The sequence below is a fragment of the Phyllostomus discolor genome, chromosome 2 (assembly GCF_004126475.2).
Source record: "Phyllostomus discolor isolate MPI-MPIP mPhyDis1 chromosome 2, mPhyDis1.pri.v3, whole genome shotgun sequence".
NCBI lineage: Eukaryota > Metazoa > Chordata > Mammalia > Chiroptera > Phyllostomidae > Phyllostomus > Phyllostomus discolor.
In genome coordinates this window covers 142572333-142589243 of record NC_040904.2, presented here as the reverse complement: position 1 = coordinate 142589243, position 16911 = coordinate 142572333, and the positions used below count along the sequence as shown (strand labels likewise).

General features: G+C 36.4%; 1 pseudogene; it reads left to right on the top strand.

Moving 5' to 3' along the window:
- The first annotated feature begins 599 nt into the window (after positions 1-599).
- Positions 600-14145, top strand: LOC114513972 (annotated as a pseudogene).
- Positions 14146-16911: the final 2766 nt, after the last annotated feature.

Below are 16911 nucleotides of genomic sequence, written 5' to 3'. Positions count from 1 at the left end.
GAGAGAGTACAAGAAACTCAATAGAAGCTTAAGGATTAACTAATGATGTGGTAGCATAACTCGGGGATAGGTCCTGAGGATATGAAAATGGATGAAATGGACTTGGAGACATTTACAGTTTCCTAGGTAAAAACTTTATGCAGTATTTACTATGTAGATTTTACTAGAAATTAAATGCATAACTTATAATCATACTGATATTATTTATATGTGTTTAAATATACACACATACTGTTGCATCACACAGAGCTAGGATGTATAGAGTGGGTATAAACCTGGGTCCATGAATGTGGGCTTGAAAAAAAAACTGCATTTCATAAAAAAATTCAGTTTCCAAACTGAGCCTTTGTTATACTCAAATGACAGAAATATAGTAAGTTTGGCCATACTGCCCTTCACTAGGATTGTGGCTAAATTCTGGAAGTTTATGTACTGTCTCTGCTATAGACTCGCTGTGTCTTCCCAAAATTGCTGTGTTGAAACAATTTCCACGTGATGGTATTTGGAGGTGATGGGATTAGATCAGGTGGGCAGAGCTCTCAGGAACAGAATTAGTGCACTTATGAAAGAGGCTCCATTGGAAACACCTGCAAATCATGATGACTGGAAAGGCCCTAAGGCTCATAACGACAGCAGGGCTGGCCATAAGAGGTCTGATGGTAACGACCATCCTAAACCTCCTCATCAATGGTGCAAATCTGGAAACCACTGGCTCCAAGAATATGGCCCGTCAGGACCTATGTCACCCACCAGGAGGGCCTACATACCGAGGGCAGGTGTGGGTGTGAACTGCGCATGAGCCTTCCTGCTTACTCAGCATTTAATTAAGCACAAGATCGGTCAGAAGTCTGGGTGGTGTAGGAACAGGCTTACCAAATGTGAGGGCTTCTGGGGACCACACAGCGTTGCTAGGGTCCATAGGGTCTAAAAAGAAGAAGAAGGAGAGGGAAAAGGAGAAAGAGAAGAAAAGGAGAAGGAGAGAGACGCTACAGAGCCCCGTTTTGCTCTCTGCCATATGAGAACACAACAAGATCGCCAATCAGGAACCACAAAGCTGATTCTCCCGAGATACTACATTTGCCTGCACCTTGGTCTTGGACTTTCCCAGTCTCCAGAAATGTAAGAAAGAATGGCTTACTTCTGTCTACAGGGCTATGTCAGGTTTGGACCTGCAGTTCTCCATTTTCTGTTAATATTTGTTACTCCCAATTCTGGGACATCTCTATTATCTTCAGTCTGTCTTTCTCTAATATTTTGTTTGTGTTTAAAATGCTCTCCCTTTCCCTAAAATGACTACTAAGCTTTTGCAAATGAAAGCTAAGTTCTTCCTGTTTATGCTTTACCTCCCACTCCCCCACTGAGCCTGAGCAGCCCAAACATGTGAATAGAAGGTCCAGGAAGGCAGTGTGTGAGGTAAGAGCAGGAGCTGAGCAGAGGGCAAAAGAGGAAATTAACAGGGAATTTCTTTACTATTTCAAAAATTATTATTCTATCCCTTAAAACTTGCATGATATACGTTAGAGATTTAACCGTACACTGGCCCGTGTGTACTCACAGGAGTCAAAATGCTACCATGTCGCATAACATTTTCTAGAGCCCATGGTCATGAGCAGCACGAGCAACGAAGCCAAGAGGACTCTGAACATTTACAGTAATGCCAAATAGTGACGGTATTTATGAATTTCCATCTAATTACATTAAATGTAGTGCTATTTGTTCTAGGCTAATCTAGATAGTGTCAAAGGGGCTTTTTTAAGAATCCGTATTCTGATGTGGAATTCGAACATTTCATTTTAAACCACTGTCCATCCTTGTGTGTTCTGAAACATCTGTCAGTAACCAGGAGTGGAGTTTTTTAAGATCCTCATGCTCAGCATTGCTGTCTAATCAGCCATCTAACATTGGTGATGACAGTAATGCTAGTAATGCTTGTATTGGGCTGGCCAAAAAGTCTGTTTAGATTTTTCCATAAAATAAAAGACACGATTTTCATTTTCACCAATAACTTTATTGATTTGGATATTTTGAGTATGTTGGTTATCTCCCATTATTGGCTTCTAGTGGGTAGAAGCCAGGGGTGCTGCTAAACATCTTCCAGTGCATAAGACAGCCCCACAGCAAATAATTATTTGGCCAAAATGTCAATAGTACCAACAAACTTTGCAAACCACTTTTGACACATTCAATCAGTCACAGCACTTTCTCCATACACTGCACAAATCTTTCTTTGTGTTTCAGTTGTTTTTACATTTCTTGAAATAATAAAGCATAACATGCCAAAATGTTGCATATTTTCTTCCATCTTCAGTATTAGAAAGGCTGCACAAAAATTCACCAATTTTGATGAGGTTTTTTTTTAAGTACACGCTGATATGACAGCTGTCACAATACAATCTAACAAAATTGTTTTGAATGAAGTTAAAGACAACTAAGTACTACTAGAACCATCGTATGGAAAAAAATATGAACTTTTTGGCCACCACAGTAGTTTACTATTTAGTTTTTTACTATTATTTATGCCATTTTTTCCAGTCATAAATAAAATATTTATGTGTATTATTTAATTCTCACAACAATACTATTATATATTCAGTTCTATTTTATCCATTTGCAGATGAAGAGTTAAGGCTTAGAGAGGTAAAATACCTTATTTGAAATCACACTGTTATCTGAATCTTACTTTTAGACTCCAGGACTTATGTCAAGTTTTGGGGAAGCAGGGGAGACCAAAATGGAAAGGAATATGTTGAATTAAGCCCTCTTTTTTTTAACAATCCCTTTTATAAACTGGTGTAATGGTAGTATATATCTCATGGCATTTTACATATTAAGAATAGATAATGTATCCAAACCATTTAGCATGTTGACTGGACCTACAAAGAGCTCAAAAGATGTTAATTATTATTATTAAAATTTTCATGAAATGATTTGGGAGTACTATATTTGGAATAATAGATGTGCAAGGATTTTATAATAGTGTAGTGTCAGCAGAGTTAAGGCATTGATCTCACAAATTACTGGTTACCAGTGGTGTTACAAACTGGTCGTTGGTGCCAATGACAAGAATATTTTTTGATTATCTCTTTACTCTCTAATAACTTCACTTATCTCTTTTTTCTCCCACACACATTCTTTATGATCCTCTTAGACCTGCTGTCTTTTCTCTGTATCTTAATCTCCCCCAACTCCTTCTTTTCATATTTCTTCAAGTACTTCAGCAACATTTTTGCTTGTTTCTCCTTCTATCATTTATGTCCCGTGCTCATAGCATTGGCTGTAATGCTGCATTTAGGGGCATACCCAGCAAGTGTTTTCTCATACAGGGCATTAGGGCTTGACCTCACCCACCAAAATGTTATTTGAGCCACGTAATTTTTAACATGAGTAGGGTGAAAATAGGTAGAAACACTCTCCTGGCCCCAAAATTCTGAAATTAAGAAGGAAACAATTTATTTGTAGGGAAATCATTTTTCAACATAGAATCACTTTTCCAAAAATTATATTTATGTAAAAATATAGTTGATAATCAGAATGGTTTGCAGTGATGATGATGATGATGATGATGATAATGATGATTCTTCTTGAGGACATGCTATGGTAGTTCCAGCTTTTAGCATAGTGACTGACACATAGAAGGTGCTTAAAAAACTTGTGTGGAAAAGAATAAATGAAAAAAAGTTAATAATTATATAATTATAATATAATTCTGATGTATAAATCAGTAGTCCTTTTTGGGGACAATATACCTGTTGAAACTCAGGTGTTTAAACACAGCTTTTGTCAATTCGGAGAGACTTATAGACAGAAACGCATACATACTTCACAAATATATAACAAACCCAACATTGAGGCTGTGCACAAATTCCTCTCACTCTCCAAATAGACCAATGACAGTTTTCAAACTTCTTTTTTTTTCACTCATTATAATCTGTTTATTAAGATTATCTGATTTTTTTTCTTTTTTCTTTTACTGTCATTCAAGTACAATTGTCTCCATTTTCCTCCCACCACTACCCTCAACCCAAGCCATCCCCGCCTCTCACGCTTGGTCCTACCCTACTTTGGCTTTGTCAGTGTGTTCTTTATACATGTTCCTTGAGTGCCCTTTCTCCTAATCTCTCCAATAACCCCTCTTACCTTCCCTCTGGCTACTGTCAGTTTCTTAATTTCAATATCTCTGGTTATATTTTGCTTGTTTGTTTTGTTGATTAGGTTCCACTTGTAGGTGAGACCATATGGTATTTGTCTTTCACCACCTGGCTTATTTCACTTAGCATAAAGGTCTCCAGATCCATCCAAGCTGTCACAAAGGATAAGAGCTCCTTCTTTCTTTCTGCTGTGTAGTATTTCATCATGTCAGTGTACCATGGTTTTTTGATCCACTCATTTACTGATGGGCATCTAGGTTGCTTCCAGCACTTGGCTATTGTGAATTGTGCTGCTATGAAAATTGGGATACATAGGTTCTTTTGAATTAGTGTTTCAGGATTTTTAGGGTATAGTCCCAGCAACTGGAATTGCCAGGTCAGAAGACAGTTCCACTTTTTGTTTTCTGAGGAAATTTCACACTGTTTTTCCTTAGTGGCTGCACCAGTCTGCATTCCCACCAATAATGTACTAGGGTTCCCTTTTCTTTACAACCTTGCCAGCACTTGTAGTTTGTTTGGTTATGATGGCCATTCTGATATGTGAAGTGTATCTCATTGTGGTTTTAATTTGCATCTCTCTGATGGCTAGTGGTGCTGAGCATCCTTTCATATGACTCTTGTCCCTCTGTATGTCATCGTTGGAGAAGTGTCTGTTCAGGTCCTTTGCCCATTTTTTAATTGGGTTGTTTGTCTTCCTAGAGTGGAGTCCTGTGAGTTCTTTGAATTTTCATTTGCAAATATATTTTCCCATACGGTTGGTTCCCTATTCATTTTGCTGATATTTTCTTTAGCCATCCAGAAGCTTTATATTTTGATGAAGTCCCAGTTGATTATTCTTTCCTTTATGTCCCTTATTCTAGGGGACATATCAGTGAAAATATTGATGTGTGAGTATCTGAGATTTTCCTGCCAATGTTTTCCTCTAGGACTTTTATGGTGTTGCAACTTACATTTAAGTCTTTTATCCATCTTGAGTTTATTTTTGTGTATGGTATAAGTTGGTGGTTGAGTTTCATTTTTTTGCATGTAGCTGTCCAGCTCTCCCAAAACCATTTGTTGAGGAGGCTATCTTAACTTATTGTGAATGTCCTAGGGATGAAGCCATAGTGGACTTTCTTCTCTGTTTTCAGGGTTGTTTTTTTGTTTTTTGTTGTTTTCTTTTTAAACTGGTCTACTTGAAATACTGTTAAGAAGCTTGGGAAATCCATAATTATTATCTGAGAATTCTATTACTGTATTTTTGGTTATAGCAAAGGGACTTTAAAATTTGACTTATAAAGGACTCTGAATATTGGATGATTAATATTTTATAAAAACAAAGATCAAATTGAGAGGCAAAGCAATTCATTACCCTTACTAAAATAAAATCACTAATGTGCAAATATGAGAAAGGTCATTGTATTTGATACTTGCATTATGCATAGAGAGATGAAGATTCTTTTGAAGTGTTTATTATAATAACTTGCCATGGACTGAGTTATGAAATCATGGTGCATAATTCAAATGTCAAGTCTCCAAGTCCTGCAGTAACACACTAATGGTTTTATACAACCTAGGACACACCCTTGGCTATTTATGAGCATACTTTATGTTTAGAGCAGAAAAAGGAATTAGCTGTTTATGTATCAGATGAGTAACCTCATAATAAAACATAATTGCTGTGAGACGATTGACAACTCAATGTGATTTGGTTTCTTCCTCTCTAGTAAACGATTATTTCATGGCCTTTATTATGTGAATGTTAATGTAGAAGTTTATAAAAGTGTACATAGAGTCATGTAGTAACCTGATATATGGATTTAGAGTCAAAACACACAAATTCACATTTTGGCTTCCTTCCTTCTCCTTCTGATAAAACTGAGCGGATGTCAACCTCCCTGAGTCGCCAATTTCTCATCTTTAAGTGGTGAAGATCTACCCATCTACCACAAAAAAAGGTTTTTAGACTAAAGTATAAATTAATAAATGTAAGACATAAAATGCTAGTTAAGCTTCAAAAATAATAATCTACTTTATTAAAAAAGGGTTAATAAGAGATATTCTCAATGATCACACTGTGATTAAGATGGTTCTTAGGATACTTCTGACTTCTCCATGGCTTTTGCAGGATCTATTACAATTCCAAAACAAGTTTGTGAAACTGTGATTTTGTTTCAGTTCTTAATCTGATGAGTTCATTATTGTATTATATCATTTTGGGTGGCCAGACATACTTTCAAGCATTTTACCAATTACCCTTTATGCATATATGCATGATAGTTGTGTATGCTATTTTTGAATGGTTTTTAAGGAAATATTTGGAATAATTTTATATTTTCTATTGAGCATTTGACTTAGTTAATAGGTTGCCACATTACTTAGTGAGTCTAAACTTGACTGTCTTATTTCTATATCTGAAGTTGGCAATGGGTAATAATTATCACCTTGAGACTGGCATATTTGCTTGAGAGAGAAAATTACTTTGATTCTCTGACTTAAGTAAAAATTCCTTCTACAGAAAATGTGTTTGACACTTTCTTCTGCTCTTCCTTTTTTCTCTTTATTACTGTCATATTTCAGATCCACAAAAAATATCTTACAGCTGTATTGAGGACAATTATCTCCAAATATTATTCTGTTAGTTATTTAAATCACTTCTGTACTTGTGAAGATGTGGAATGGTTTTCATTAATAAAATAATTTTCTATGTATTTTAATAAAATAAACCTCTACATGCAGTTTTGCATAGCTAGATTATTTAATGAAATATCTGGAGAAAATGGATTTGGCAGTCCTGGGCTACCAGCTGTGTAGCCATGGGGGAGTTAGCTAGCCTTTCTGTCAGTGTCCTCTTCCATAAAATAAGAAGAGGAATAATAATACTTAATCTAGTCACACAGATTTTTGTTGGAGATCAGATGATGCCTACACAATGTAGTTCAAGGATGTACTATAAAGTGTTAAATATTATTTATAGTTTTTACATTAATATCTTTATCACAATAGAAACATTTGTATACATTTTAATATAGCAGACTCTCCTTTTTTTGTAATGCCTTTGTTGAAAAATAAGGCTACCACTTTCTGGCCATCCCTTTTGTTTTCCTTTGTTGTACCATCCACCTCTCTACAGTTCTTCAGTGTAGCTGTTTGCATGATTTGCTATCTGATCTTCTCTCTTGACTTCATACAGTAGTTAACTGTTGGGATTTTTCTGTAATTCATGAGTTAAGGATGGTCATGATTGCCTCCTGAATTACATTCCTCATTGGGGAAAACTGTAACAGCACTCACACCAGAAATGCCAGAAATATTTCCTTTTCTTTAGTTTCTACATTCAATAGATTACAAAGATTTGTTAAATTTACCACTCAAAAATTGCCCAAATCTCTCTGTAGACACTGTCTTTGTTCAAATGTTTCTCACTTGCACTGTTAAAATAGCTTCTTAATTTTCACGTCTTCAATCTCACCTCAACCCAAACGAATCCCCCAGTCTTCTGTTCAAAGTGGTCTTTCTAAAACACCTCTTGGACTTTGTTTTCCCAAAGAGGTGAATTTTTTGTTGGGTTAATTTTTTGATGGGTTCCTGTACTCTGAGCTATAAACTACAAACTTCATATTACGGCAAACCTTTTTCCTACTGTTTTATCAAGTGCACCTCACTCCGGGTAGACAGAGCTGTTGGGATTTTCCAGAATAGAGTATGAATTCTTAAAACCTGTGCCTTTGTACATGCTCCTTCTTTGAAATGGCCCTTCTTTCGCCACTCATTGTCTGTGGAAATACTCACCTCAAACAAAACTTCCCCTCTGGAGTTTTACTGGTGCCAACAGGCTCTGAGAACTACATTCCTTTGTGATTTTACAGAATCCTTTACATTCCAGGGCGGCAGCCTTTAAGGAGATTCTACTAAAGGGTTTTTTTTTCTTTTTCTTTTTTTCCATTTTCCTTCCTCACTAGGTGAGTTGATTTTTCCCTGGTCTCTTTTTCTGCTAAAAAATAAAAATGCTTTGTAAATGTTTACTGAGAGAATGAATTAATAATAATGCAGGTTAGTCTTTTGTTTCTTATCAACTTCAAAATAATAAGAAAAGGAGGAGATAAGGAAAATCGCAGAAAATGGGAATAAGGTGAGGGATTAGTCATAAACTGCCATCAATCTTAGATCAAAAAAAAAAAAACTTCTTTCCCTGTTTGTTTTGTGCCTCAAAAGAGATTCTTTTTTATTCATGTTTTTTTGTGTGTGTGACAAGTTAGGGCCTGTCCTCTGTTTCTCTGTTTTGTCTTTTAAAACGTATATATAGTTATTGCTGTATAATGAAAAATACATCACAGTAAGTTTTTCTGGGGTTTCAGATTAGAAAATGGCTTTCTTTTTGTGGAAGCATTAAAAACTAGTGATTCTGATAAACAATATTTTTCATTTTTGAACAATAGACTACCTTTGTATCTTTAATTTAAAACCTTGTGAGTACATTTATAGATGTTACAAACATTAGATACAAATATATTTTGAAAAAAGTCTATGTAACACTTTTTCATTCATGCTAGGTCATTGACCTGCAGCCTTATATTTTTAAGACTAAAATCAAACATCTGAGCAATGAATTAGTAAGATTTAGTGGCAGCACGTTGTTGTCAGAGAGCCCTGAAGTACAGCAGTGTGATCGTGTTCCCAAGCCCACGATCCATCCTGGTAGGGAGCTAGTGTATCATATTGTCATGGCAACAGGATGTCTTCTTAGGTTTAAATGTGTTTGTGTTGCAGATCTGTAACTTTAAAAGCTTATCGGAAGCTTTTAAAGTGAAACTTGTGTTGCTTCCATGGTTCATGGTGTATACTAAAAATTCATGGCTATTTTGCAAATGGTAATTTGAGTGTTCTTTACTTTTGTTCTTTTTGTTTCCAAAGTGTGCCATTATCGACTAAAATGGTTATGCCTGAGTGTTTTTGTTTTGTCATTCAATACAGAACTGCAGGGGTAAAGATCTTTCTTCCCTATATTTGCTATACAAAGAATCTGGATTTAGGTTTTTGGATATTTAGATATGAATATACTGTATGTTTATATATATATATATATATTTATATATATTTGTATATATTTATATATATATATTCTTTCACTGAGCCAATTATGATGAAAAGCAAACAACTATTTTAACCTGCTGAATATTATGCACTTAATAAGCTTAACGTGTTTCTCCAAAAAGCCAAAACCTGTGACAGTGTCAGTTCCTTCTGTGTGGGAAGGACACTTCTCTTACCCAGAGATTCTCTGCTAACAGTGAGAAAAAACAATGATCAATGGGCCTGTTTGTTGCTTAGGAGAATGTCCTTGACACCCCTCACACTGCAGCACAATGCAAACGGCTGGGCTCTCATTTGGAAGCAGGGGGGTGGGAACCACAAAGGGTGAGCAGAAGAGATCACAGGAGAATGGTAGGGGTAGGGAGAGATAGAGAGGGAGAGAGAGATACTCAGTTTGTTATTGCTTTCTTTGCAGTCCTTAACCCCTTAGAGATGGAAGTTTTCCACATCAATATGCACTGTATTATTCCCTCCAGTAAAGCAAATTGTTTTTTGTAAGTTAGCTTTGTGTTTAAAGAGGCATACAGATGAAGGTTATGGAGAGAATGTGAAATAGAGACGGCACTCTGAAAGTATTAATACTGAATTAAGAGGAAAGACATTTGCAGATTTAAAAAAATAACTAAACTGGAAACTAAAATCTACAATGTATTATTTTTTTCCTATTGCCAATTATTTGTCTTAGTGTATGCATAAGGGGCGACAACAAAGATAAGATGCAAGACATTCAATAATTCAGTAGGTTTTTGAGGCAGACTTCAGGTGTTTTTGTTTTGTTACAATTTTTGTAGTTGATTTTTTTTTTATTTTTTGCTGCTTCTTCCTGAGTATGATATACATTAAAGGAGTTAAAATCTTGGAGTTCTTATGTTCACTTATCTGTGATCAGTTTTCCTAGAAATATGATAACTTGCATAAAGTCAGATTGACAAATTTATTTTTTTAAACCTCAAATTGTGTGTCTTATTGTAATTGGTATTCATAACTCCTATAGTCCTAAGCTATATATCCTTTGGGAAAGAAAATGAAGAGTGTTGTGTTAGATAAGAATAGAGAAACAGTCCTTTGTTTGGTTAGCAAAAATTAGTTTTTCACTTCTGTTGTTGGAAAACTGACTAAGCTTCTAATATCCCTGGTGATGATACAGTACGCCTATTGCAGAAAGATAAGCAATACCATTTTAATATCACACCATGCCAGATGTTCAGGTCATAATTTACTCAAGGTTCTGTGCATAGATTAGACATTTATCTTGTAGGTTGCTCAAGCCTGGAGTCATTTGTGAGTATTACAGACAGTAGATCCCAGTGAATTGAAAGAGTGAAGACTTGTTTACACTTCCATCTTGTCCTAAGAATATTGCTTTTGGTGATAGAAAGCTTTTTTCATATGTTTCTGTTGGTAATGTGTCATAAAATTAAGTAAACATCCTTAGAACAATTTTAAGTATATTTTATTGCTTATGTTATTACAGTTGTCTCAATTTTCCCTCTTTCCCTTCCTCTGCCCAGTACCCCCTTCCACCCAGCAATGCCCCCCTTAGTTCATGTCCATGGGTCATGCATATAAGTTCTTTGGCTTCTCTGTTTCCTATACTATTCTTAAAATCCCCCTCTCTATTTTGTACTTACCAATTATGCTTTTAATCTCTGCACCTTTTCCCCCATTCTCTCCCCCCATCCCAGCTGATAACCCTCCAAATGATCTCCATACCTATGATTCTGTTTCTGTTCTGGTTGTTTGCTTAGTTTTTTTGTTGTTGTTGTTTGTTTGTTTCTTAAGATTCAATTGTTTATAGTTGTGAATTTGTTCCCTTTTTAAGGTTTATAATTTTGATCTTCTTTATCTTAAGTAAGTCCCTTTAACATTTCATGTAATAATGGCTTGGTGATGATGAACTCCTTTAGCTTTACCTTGTCTGGGAAGCACTTTATCTGCCCTTCTATTCTAAAGGATAGCTTTTCTGGATAGAGCAATCTAGGCTGTATGTCTTGCTTTTTGTCACTTTGAATACTTCTTGCCAGTCCCTTCTTGCTTACAAAGTTTCTTTTGAGAAATAAGCTGATAATCTTATGGGAACTCCTTTGTAGGTAACTCTTGCTGCTTTTAAAATTCTCTCTTTATGTTTAACCTTTGGAATTTTAATTATGATGTGTCTTGGTGTCATCATGTTTGGGTCCAACTTGTTTGGGACTCTCTGTGCCTCCTAGACTTGTATGTCTATTTCCTTCACCAAATTAGGAAAGTTTTCTTTCATTATTTTTTCAAACAAGTTTTCAATTTCTTGTTCATCTTCCATCATCTCTATGATTCAGATGTTGGCACATTTAGAGATGTCCTAGAATGTACTTATACTGTCCTTGTTTCTTTGAATTCTTGTTTCTTTGTTCTATTCTAGTTGAATGTTTATTTCTTCCTTATATTCAAAATCATTGATTCAAATCCTGGCTTCCTACCCTTCACCGTTGGTTCCCTGTAGATTTTTCTTTATTTCACTTAGTGTAATCTTTAATCTTCTTTTTTTTTTTTTGATATTGTTGCCATACTCAAAGAGGTCTTTAAGCACCTTGATCACCAGTGTTTGCAGCTCTGCATCTGATGGTTTGGCTATCTGTTTCATTTAGTTCTTTTTTCTGGAATTTTGTTCTCTTCTTTGATTTGGGCCATATTTCTTTTCTCAGTTTGGCAGCCTCCCTGTGTTTGTTCCTGCGTATTTGGTAGAACTGCTTTGACTCCCTGTAAAAGTCACCTGTAAATTGTGTGGGTAATCACCAGGCTGGGGCAACCCACTTCTCTGCTTTGTGGCTCTGCGTAGGGGTTGGGCTTGGAGAGGGGACTTCCCACTGCCTGGCTTCTGGGGTTTGTCTGTCATCTCCAGTCACTTCACCCATTCCCCTTATGTGACTGAAACCATTTCAGCTGTTGCCCTGGTGTTGAATCCCAGAATAACTAAGTCTGTGTGAATTTTAAGACTATATAGGTCCTTTAAGTGAAATTCACTGAACATCCTGTAGTTTCTTCTACTGACCCAATACCCACTTATTTTTACAGCCAGAAGCTATGGGAATTTATCTTTCCAACCTTGGAACTCTGGGCTGTGTGGTCTGGGATTGCTCACTCCCAAGGTATCCCTCCTAATTTTTATCCACCACACATGGATGTGGGATCACCCATGTCAATTCCACTCCTGCTGTCACCTCTCCTTGCCACACTGGGTGTCCTAGCCTCTCCTCCCCTTTCTCTGTGTCTCTGCCCCTCCTAACCATCTGGATGATTACGGCTTCTTTAAATCATTGGTTGTCAGACTTCCATACAGTTCTATTTTCTGACATTTCTTGGTGTTATTTGTCTTGAGATTTGGTTGTAACTCCTTTTGTGGTTGTGCAAGGAGGCAAGGCATGTTTACCTATGCCTCCATCTTGACTAGAAGTCCTTAGAACATTTTTCAAAGAACCAGGAGTTTACCTGAGATGGTTTTGAGAAAAGTGCCAATCTTTGTGAAGTACAGCTGGATGCCTCTTTATTCCTCCCCTTTCCCCGCCCCCCACACTCACACTAAGAGAACACTAAACTCAAACTCATTTGAGGGACAGAGAATCATGACCAGGAAAAGAGACTGTTTCACTTCTTTAGAAATTGTGTTTGTGAGGAATATTTAATGAAGGTGTGGTTGGTTGAATGATGTCTACCACCCCCACTCCATAAAGATACCCCCATTGTCAAATTCTTGAAACCAGTTCATGGTACCTTATTTGGAAACAGAATTTTTTTTGTGGATGATTAAGGATCATGAGATGAGTTCATCCTGGATTATCTAGCTGAGCCCAAAGTCCAATGACAACTGTCTATATAAAAGAAAGACAGAGGAAGATTTGAGACAGACAGAAGAAAAGGTGATGTGATATTCAGATTTGATGCCTGCCTGTGCCACAAAGGCTGCATGAGCAGAGGGCTTGACACAGGGACAATGATGGACCTCATGCCAAAGCCACATATCTCAGTTTCTCCCTGTATGTTTCTGGCACCTTTTGAGCCACTGTCCCCTCACTGGAACTTGATATTTGTGTCAAAATTCTGAGAGAAGATTAATTTTTCCAAGATCTACACAATTAGTGAAGTAGATACTAGGATGCTATGGTGCTTTACAGAAAAAATATCTAGGGATGAATTCTACTAGTTGTATATACCAACCAAGAAGATCCTCAGACAATTTCAGAATGTTACCAGTTTCAATTCAAGTACACCAGTAGTGGGCCAATCATTGAATTCATAATTAAAAGCTAAAACAGTGAATATAGTATGTCATCTACTGACACCAAGAAAGCAAATATTCTTATTTGCACAGTTTATATTCTACTGCAAAATCTGGGATCTTTACCTAATGGTATTTGACTATGAAACATTTTTACTATGATGAAGGTGCACCCCCAGATTACCAACCTCCTGGTTTTAAGGGTGGTGATTTTGAAGGAGTGATATTTGAAGGGGAGCCTATGCACTAAATGTGGGAGCTGTCCCAACACCTTTTCACACCTTCAAAATAAAAGTGAACACTGAAATAGGATGAATGGAAAGTATTGATTCAGCTATACTATCATTGAAACAATTAATGACACCATTTCAAAAAAAACTCTCATGAAAAAAATGATCTAGAAGATAAACAGGATTATTATATAAGTGATGATTTTGATATTGAAACTAAAATGCAGAGCAGAAGATAAACCTGGATCTTCTAAACTTGGAGAACCAAGTTTAGCTTATGAGGAAGATGAAATTAAGAGGTCTTAAAGAAAGTTTAGATCTTTCCTTTTCTCATTCTCAGATTGAGCAATTAGTCAATGAAACACCTGAACTCGAGGTGCCTGAAAGTTAAACAAGAAGTAAAAGCATCTTTCAGAATATTAGGTATGTGGCAGACAGATAAGGAAAGAAACCTAATGGTTTACAGGTCTGCATATTGAGAGAAGCTGTCCCACAGGTACTGCACTGGAGACTGATTTAGCTGAGATCCTGGGCTTCAAGCTACTTCCCTAATGGGATGAGTCTTTAGGACTCCTGGGAGGAGGATGATTAAATTTTGCACATGGGAGGAATGTTAGTATAATGGCCATAGTGCATACCATGGTCAATAATTTTTAAAAGGGTTGCCTCTGAGTGTTTTCCTGTCTGTATGTGCATGCTGATCTTCACATCAAGATCTGGAGTCTAATTTTCCTCCTGTTAAATCTGGTCTATCCTGAGTTACCAGCTTGGTCAGTACATAGTTGAAATGATATGTGGGTACTTCCAATGTTGTTCATAGGAAACCTCATTTCTTCTACCTGGGCCTTCTGTAAATTCTGTGCTCAAGGCAATCCCTCTTGGAATCTAGTGTCAAATGCTTTGAGAACCCAAGCCACGTAGAATGCCCACAGTTGGTAGCCCTAACTGAGCTCCCTGCCCATAGCCAGCATCTACTGCCATGCGTATATGTAAGTCCTGGGCAGTCAGCCTAGTGAAGTCTTCAGGTGACTGCCTGCAACTCTTGGAAGACCCCCCAAGTGAGAACTGCCAGTTATGCTCCATCAACAAACAAAACCAGGAGAGAAAATCATAAACTATTTTGAGCCCCCACATTTTGGGATGGTTTGCTGTATTGCAACAGGTACTTGGAAATACCATCTTATACTTGAGGTGATCTAAAGACACTAAGTATTGTGTTGGAAGTAACAGAGTAAATCACAGGGCCTGGATTGTAAGTCATATTTCATTCCCCAACATCTCTTCTTATCCAGTATATTTTATTTCTTCCCACTGCTAATATATCAGATATCTGTTGTGTGACCTTGATCTAGCCCAATTCTTCATGTGTGAAATGAGAGATGGTGGACTGAAAAAGAAATGGGATGGTAGACTGAAAAAAAAATTGGTAACTCTTTAGAGAAAATTTTTGATGGTCTATTCAATGCATATTTTTTCTATATTGGTCTTTATTTGATTTTCAATTTATAGGTTGATTTATAAATGCATATATTTTTAATGCTGCAATCAGCCAGTCCCTAGACTAGGTAAATAAATCATTTTTTTCCTTTAAGAATTTTACAGTACATAATACTGTATTGATATAGGATGGTGATAGTTGTATTCCTTAACTCAGTTGCTTTTACCAATGACATCCCCAAATATAGTTATTTAAATATAATATAATTCAACTTTTTTAAACTTAACAGTCCTACCAATCACAGTTGATGAGGCAGACCTGCTCCGGGAGGTATCTGGGAACTTTTCACCAAGTCCCTCCACCTTCACAGGTAGTAAGTATGCTGCCTGTGTGGTTGGAACTGGGTCACCTCCCACCCGTGGAAGGTGATAAAAAAAAAAAAACACCAAATGGTGTGCATCAATTTCATTTTAATTAAGTGACGAGGTGGTTGCCATTAACCTCACATTCCTGTTGTGATTTTAGTCTCATGACCACACTCAGTTGTGGGGGGAGGGGGCTGAGAAACATTGCCTCTAGCAGGGTAGCCTTGTGTTCAGTTACAATTATGTTATTATGGACAAAGAAGAGGAAGGTGTTAGGAAACAACTAGCCGTTGTGCATAGATAAGAAATATTAGCATAAATATTATCGTATCTGTTTTCATTCTTAAAATTTATGTGGAGGGCAGGCAGTAATACTGCTGGATAACTAAGATATGCTTTGCCTAAAGTCTAAAGGGTGAGTTAATCATGTCTTATAATAAGTGTGAAAGTGGTGGGGTTATTTTGGGGCATTTCTAACGACTTGTTTTTTAAAAAATCTTTTCACCTTTCAGGATTTTTATACGTAAAAATGAGTACCTAAAATTTTTTGAATTCTGTTAGTGAAAGATATGACCACAGAGCATATTTTGTCTTTGGTTTCTATCATTATTTGCTTGCTTTGAGGCCTCATGTCCTGGGGAAACCTCTTTTCCTAATTGCTGAAAGACCTAGAACCATGTTATGCTCTGTTCATTTGTTTTTGTAGCAAACCACCTGAGTCAGCATAGTTTTAATATCTAATAAAACTCAAGCATAGAATTTTATTAAAATCTTACTATAATGGATATCCTGTATCTATATATTTAGCTTTATTTTTTTTTTTACAAAATTCTATCTGATTCCAACATCATAGACAGTGCACTGGCAAGGTCTTATATGATTTGATAACATACAGGATCCTACCCTATCCACTATTGTGTCTGTCTACAAATAGGAAATTTACATATGCATAGTCATGCAATTTAGGTGATAACAGATATGGATTTATAGATATAATGTATTTTTATATCAAAGTGTCAAATACCCTGACTGTCTTTTGGGCTGAATCCAATAAATCAAGTCTAGGACTTGAGCCTTTTCCCTCAAATCACTTTCTCTTCCTCTCCCTGAAAAAGGAGAATGTGATTTTGAGACAGGGCTCAGAAACACTTGACAAACAAGACTGAAATCTAAGTGAAACTTTTTAAAATGAAGGCACAATATTCCAAACCAGCGTGGGCATGAATACTCTCTAATTTAATTGGTCAGTTTATGAGTGAAATTTTGATTTCTTATGTTAAAACTTACAGTAAAGCATATGGTGAAGAGATATAAAGATGATCGATAATGCTAGGCATGTTTATGCTACAGGAGAAAAGACTTAGTGGGAGGCAGGAAAAAACAGTATTTTGTTAATTACCATGGG